We start from the raw sequence: 7,770 nt of genomic DNA on the forward strand, positions 1-7,770 counted from the left end.
ATGAAAGGACTCCATACTCGCGCAGCTGAAAACATGTGGACATATATGAAGGGACTCCATACTCGCGCAGCTGAAATCATGTGGACATATATGACTTGAAGGGACTCGATACTCGCGCAGCTGAAAACATGTGGACATATATGAGTTGAAGGGACTCCATTCTCGCCCAGCTGAAAACATGTGGACATATATGAAGGGACTCCAGACCCGCGCAGCTGAAAACATGTGGACATATATGAAGGGACTCCATACTCGCCCAGCTGAAAACATGTGGACATATATGACTTGAAGGGACTCCATACTCGCGCAGCTGAAAACATGTGGACATATATGAAGGGACTCCATACTCGTGCAGCTGAAATCATGTGGACATATATGACTTGAAGACTCCATACTCGCGCAGCTGAAAACATGTGGACATATATGCCTTTCACGCAGCTGAAAACATGTGGACATATATGATTTTAAGGGACTCCATACTCACACAGCTGAAAACATGTGGACATATATGACTTGAAGGGACTCCATACTCGCGCAGCTGAAAACATGTGGACATATATGACTTGAAGGGACTCCATACTCGCGCAGCTGAAAACATGTGGACATATATGACTTTAAGGGACTCCATACTTGCGCAGCTGAAAACATGTGGACATATATGACTTTAAGGGACTCCATACTCGCGCAGCTGAAAACATGTGGACATATATGACTTGAAGGGACTCTATTCTCGCGCAGCTGAAAACATGTGGACATATATGACTTGAAGGGAGACCATACTCGCGCAGCTGAAAACATGTGGACATACATAAATACAGATCCTTGAAGGGACTCCATACTCGCGCAGCTGAAAACATGTGGACCTACATAAATATAGATTCTTGAAGGGACTCCATACTCGCGCAGCTGAAAACATGTGGACATACATAAATACAGATCCTTGAAGGGACTCCATACTCGCGCAGCTGAAAACATGTGGACATACATAAATACAGATCCTTGAAAGGACTCCATACTCCTGCAGCTGAAAACATGTGGACATACATGAAAACAGATCCTTGAAGGGACTCCATATGGCGCAGCTGAAAAAATGTGGACATATATGACTTGAAGGGATTCCATACTCGCGCAGCTGAAAACATGTGGACATTTATGACATGAAGGGACTCCATACTCGCGCAGCTGAAAACATGTGGACATATATGACTTGAAGGGACTCCATACTCGCGCAGCTGAAAACATGTGGACATACATGACTTGAAGGGACTCCATACTCGCGCAGCTGAAAACATGTGGATTTAAAAAATACAGATCCTTGAAGGGACTCCATTCTCGTGCAGCTCAAAACATGTGGACATACATAAATACAGATCCTTGAAAGGACTCCATAATCGCGTAGCTGAAAACATGTGGACATACAATACGTACAGATCCTTGGAAGGACTCCATACTCACGCAGCTGAAAACATGTGGACATACATAAATACAGATACTTGAAGGGACTCCATACTCGCGCAGCTGTAAACATGTGAACATACATATATACAGATCCTTGAAGGGACACCATACTCGCGCAGCTGAAAACATGTGGACATATATGAAGGGACTCCATACTCGCATAGCTGTAAACATGTGGACATATATGAAGGGACTCCATACTCGCGCAGCTAAAAACATGTGGACATACATGAATACATATCCTTGAATGGACTCCATACTTGCGCAGCTGTAAACATGTGGACATACATGAATACAGATCATTGAAGGGACTCCATACTCGCGCAGCTGTAAACATGTGGACATACATGAATACAGATCCTTGAAGGGAATCCATACTCGGGCAGCTGAAAACATGTTAACATATATGACTTGAAAGGACTCCATACTCGCGCAGCTGTAAACATGTGGACATATATGACTTGAGGGACTCCATACTCGCGCAGCTGTAAGCATGTGGACATATATGAGATCCTTGAAGGGACTCCATACTCGCACAGCTGAAAACATGTGGACATATATGACTTGAAGGGACTCCATACTTGAGCAGCTGAAAACATGTGGACATATATGACTTGAAGGGACTCCATACTCGCGCAGCTGAAAACATGTGGACATATATGACTTTAAGGGACTCCATACTTGTGCACCTAAAAACATGTGGACATATATGACTTTAAGGGACTCCATACTCGCGCAGCTGAAAACATGTGGACATATATGACTTGAAGGGACTCCATTCTCGCGCAGCTGAAAACATGTCGACATATATGACTTGAAGGGAGACCATACTCGCGCAGCTGAAAACATGTGGACATATATAAATACAGATCCTTGAAGGGACTCCATACTCGCGCAGCTGAAAACATGTGGACCTACATAAATATAGATTCTGGAAGGGACTCCATTCTCGCGCAGCTGAAAACATGTGGACATACATAAATACAGGTCCTTGAAAGGACTCCATACTCCTGCAGCTGAAAACATGTGGACATACATGAATACAGATCCTTGAAGGGACTCCATATGGCGCAGCTGAAAATATGTGGACATATATGACTTGAAGGAACTCCATACTCGCGCAGCTGAAAACATGTGGACATATATGACATGAAGGGACTCCATACTTGCGCAGCTGAATACATGTGGACATATATGACTTGAAGAGACTCCATACTAGCGCAGCTGAAAACATGTGGACATACATGACTTGAAGGGACTCCATACTCGTGCAGCTGAAAACATGTGGATATACATAAATACAGATCCTTGAAGGGACTCCATACTTGTGCAGCTGAAAACATGTGGACATACATAAATACAGATCCTTGAAAGGACTCCATAATTGCGCAGCTGAAAACATGTGGACATACAATACGTACAGATCCTTGGAAGGACTGCATACTCACGCAGCTGAAAACATGTGGACATACATAAATACAGATCCTTGAAGGAACTCCATTCTCGCTCAGCTGAAAATATGTGGACATACATAAATACAGATCCTTGAAGGGACTCCATACTCGCGCAGCTGAAAACATGTGAACATATATGACTTGAAAGGACTCCATACTCGCGCAGCTGTAAACATGTAAACATACATAAATACAGATCCTTGAAGGGACTCCATACTCGCGCAGCTGAAAACATGTGGACATATATTAAGACTCCATACTCGCGTACCTGTAAGCATGTGGACATATATGAAGGGACTCCATACTCGCGCAGCTGAAAACATGTGGACATACATGAATACATATCCTTGAAGGACTTCATACTTGCGCAGCTGTAAACATGTGGACATACATGAATACAGATCCTTGAAGGGACTCCATACTCGCGCAGCTGTAAACATGTGGACATACATGAATACAGATCCTTGAAGGGAATCCATACTCGCGCAGCTGAAAACATGTGAACATATATGACTTGAAAGGACTCCATACTCGCGCAGCTGTAAACATGTGGACATATATGACTTGAGGGATTCCATACTCACGCAGCTGTAAACATGTGGACATATATGAGATCCTTGAAGGCACTCCATACTTGCTCAGCTGAAAACATGTGGACATATATGAGATCCTTGAAGGGACTCCATACTCGCGCAGCTGAAAACATGTGGACATACATGAAGGGACTCCATACTCGCGCAGCTGAAAACATGTGGTCATACATAAATAACTTGCCATGAAGTGCTTTGACATGCATTAACGCTTTACACTTATAATGATTTGTTTATAACCTCATTCATTTTGATTATTTCTAACTGGAAACTTTAACAGAAACTGGTAACTTTTTCTAATTTTTATAATTGATTGTTTTTGGAGTCCAGACGGGACAAACCCACTTTTTGGTCCAATCTGGAACTTGAACGATTCTGGCTTGTAAGAGATTACTTTCTTGTGAACAAATGTCAACAGATGCTACAGCATGGACAATTTTAATGAATAGACCAGTTTCACAATACTACCATTGTTGCTATTTTTAGATATCAAGTGACGCGTCAAATTTCAGAACGAGGCTGAACATGTATAGATCTTTGGCAGAGAATATCGGTGATTATAAATGTAGTCAATAAATTGATGAGAGGTTATTAAATGAACATTCTTAAACCTTACTTTAAGTCATGTTTCAAAACCATATTTAGAACCACAAGTTTACATGTATATGTGTATATACATTTTATTTAATCTTTATTAAAATTCAAGATACCCATGATCATCAGAGCAAATGTGGTCTGAAGAATAAACATTGATAATTGCACAAAACAAATACATTAGTCGCATACTACAAAACGTTATTTTATAACTTAACTTCTCAAAGGTATGTTGGTTTGTCAGTAATATTTTTCATGATCGATCAAATGTGTAAAATATGTTTTGACTCAATCATAAGAAAAACCAATAGAAAATGCAAAGCACATGGCAATATTTAAATGTTATGTCATTTTTCTATTAACTTGAATTAATTTTCGTTTACAGTGAAAGACAATATTGAAGAATTATTTTATACAGGTGAAAACAACAAACGTGGAGTAAACTGAACTGTCTATGCATGCACAATGATTTCTCTTTAAACATGATTATGAGTTATACATATAAATTATGTCACTTTATGTCATAAATCTCTTTGTCTGTATTTGTCGGAAATATAATTTAACCCTGTTGTGGTCAACGAAAATGCTTGTTTTAATTGTGTTCTTTCATACACTAACGAACTCTCTTTATAAGACTACATAATAACGGAGTTTTATTTTAGCGGTACCCGCAATATAGGTTTTGTGTTTAGAATAAAATTTTATAAATATTTCAAATGTATAGGTATTAAGCACTTAATTATGTATCCCAACATTCTTTCACAAGGACAATCGTTCCCACGCTAATTTTTACAAGGCAGACATTCGTTCCTACGTTGTTTTAACTACCCGGACATTCATTCCCACGCTATTTTGACATCCCGGACAATCGTTCCAACATTATTTTGACAGAATATATATTTGCTATAAATAGTTTTCACGCCCCGATTTCTGCAAGTTTTCTTAAAGTAAAGATATCAGTGTAAGTCAATATATTTGAATAGTTTTAACCAGGGATCATATTTTTTTCGGTTTTGTCGGTCCTAGACCTATTGAGGTCATGAAAGACGGATTGAAAATCCCAAACAGTCGGTCCGATTCTGTTTGCTAAAATTCCCAGTCATGAAATAAATTACACAGTGCACATGCTAACACATCCTAATTACATTCTTATCTCGATTAGGTGTGATAAACCATTTGCTGCAGTCTCTTAACCGGTCAGGACCATTTTATAGCATGTCAGCCGACTAGTATCAGAGTATGACCCCGAGCAGCCAAGATATTGTGTATTAGTCATGCGTGAATAACCCCGTGTCAATATCAATAGATGATTTCACTGGCTTATACCTAGCACACTAATCGGTCCGTAATGTGTTCTTGTCCGCAATAAAATTGTTGACAGTTACTTCGGAGCAAAGAACTAGAATCTAGGTCTTTGTTCAGAGATGAAAACCTCAATGTTATTCTCGTGGAAATTGTGCATTTCATGCATGATCCAGTAAACTTTCATATAAACAAAGAAAAAAATCAGATATTCTGCAATAATTGTGGGCGAACCTTATACACTGAAAGCACGCGCTGTAACTAAACAAAACATGCCGATACATTTTACACCAGCGTAATAATCCTGCAACAAATTAATGAAAGTCGCGGATCTTATCAACAGAACAGCAGAAAGTTATTTTTATGGGCGGAACTTCACATAAAATACATGTAGTACGCAAGAAAAATAATATACATTGTATAAATCTTTAGTAAAAATCGTGTTAGAATCAAAATAATTCATGTACTTTATTGTTTGTTGTTGAATAACCCACGACCGGAAGTTTTGATGCATGATTTCAAATCACTCGTGCTTCGCACTCGTGATTAAATCCATATGCATCTTAACAATCGGCCGTGGGTTATTCGACAACAAAATAACGTACACTATCTGGTTTTGTTATTGTCAGCAGCAAACCAACGCACAGATATTTGTTTGGTTCAGTGCATGTTTGTTAGCTATTGACCAGTCGCCAAATTATCGATCGCTCCGCTCACATAGTCGCGTGGTCTAGTGATTAGAAAACTCCGACATGCAAATCGCAATTATAGCGCATTACGTGAGTGAAATACTATACTTGTAACGATGTATCATGATCTTTTTATTAAAGCCGCACACTAAACTAAACTGCTTTGTACAACTTCAATACAATCATAAATGCTTAAGAGAGAAATGGCGTAATCAAAATAAATGAGTTAACTATCAGAAACGTTTCTTATACATATTATAGGAAGTTGATAAAAAATCAGTGGTACATTAATGAGCATTTATTTCATATTGATTTTGAACTTGTATTAAAACCGTCTGGCAGTGAATCCAGTTGCTATTCATATATAATTTTGAAAATATTTTTATTAAATGCAAATGACACATCCATATCAAGATGTGTTTTTCGTTTATTTAAAAATGTTAAGATCTTTGTTTTATTGTCTTATTTTTAAAAAGACACCGATTTTTTAAATTTAAATGTAAATTAAATTTTGATTGTAACCATAATATAATACAGGCCTAATTTCGTGGTTTCATTAAGATCTAATATGCATTTTATTTCACTTATGTTTAATGGGAACCTGCTACATTTCACTATCGAAAAATGAAATTTTGGTATTACGGTGCTGTTCACAAACATTCGAATTGAATACATTTAGCATATTATGCATTTGTTTATTTATAGCAAGATGGCCCTTATATGTTAATTGCAATTTTCACATTTCTCCCCGTATCAATATATGTTGTATTAGAAATGTTGTTGTTGTTGTTGTATTATAAGCCTTACATTTTACACTTGAAGTCGCTTTAAGCTAGCTAAGCCGCGTTGAAATCACCTTTTTGTTGTTTTAACTTTAGTTAAAACAATATTTAAGTTAACAATTTATAATGATTTCCATTGTTTATGATCCACAGAAAATAAATATATAATTGGAAATCATTTAAGTAATTAAATATTTTTTTCTTGTGTACAGTACCTAACAATGACTTAATGTTCATTCATTCTGAGATCCACGCAATATACTGTAATTTATTAATCATCGACAATTACGCTGAGATTAATAAGCACGTGTGGCAATTATTATGTTGCTCAAATTGCTTAATAATATTGTGCATCAAACGGTATAACACGTTTAATAGAACACACAACTGGTGTGGTTACACTATGTATTGTGTTTGTTTTCTCATTACTCGTTCATATGTTCAAGAAATAAAGATAAAATAATAACCTTTTATAAAGTATGTATAGCACCTACACTTTTGAATAATGATCGAACAGTAATGATCATGCATTTGATATCAAATCTGTGTAAACTCTTAAAAATTATGTCCATTCCATATGTACGATACGCTTTGTTTGTCGGACAAAATGGCGGCCAGATAAGCGTTGCTGAGGAGTGTGTGAAAAATCGATATCTGATTGGCTGATCGAAGAATGTGGGCTGAGCGATCGATACTTTGGCGACTGGTCAATTATCAAGTCGACAACAATTTAAAACATCGGTATAGACTTACAAAGATTAATAATATTGACAACGATGAAAAAAAGTCAGATAAAACAGCACACGAAACAACAATGAAATTAGCAAATGATAAAACCAATTGAGAAAACTTGTATGTTCCGTCTAAAAAAAATACCTAAAGGAATTTAACTTGTACATTT

Source organism: Dreissena polymorpha, chromosome 2 (genome assembly GCF_020536995.1).
Source record: "Dreissena polymorpha isolate Duluth1 chromosome 2, UMN_Dpol_1.0, whole genome shotgun sequence".
Lineage (NCBI taxonomy): Eukaryota > Metazoa > Mollusca > Bivalvia > Myida > Dreissenidae > Dreissena > Dreissena polymorpha.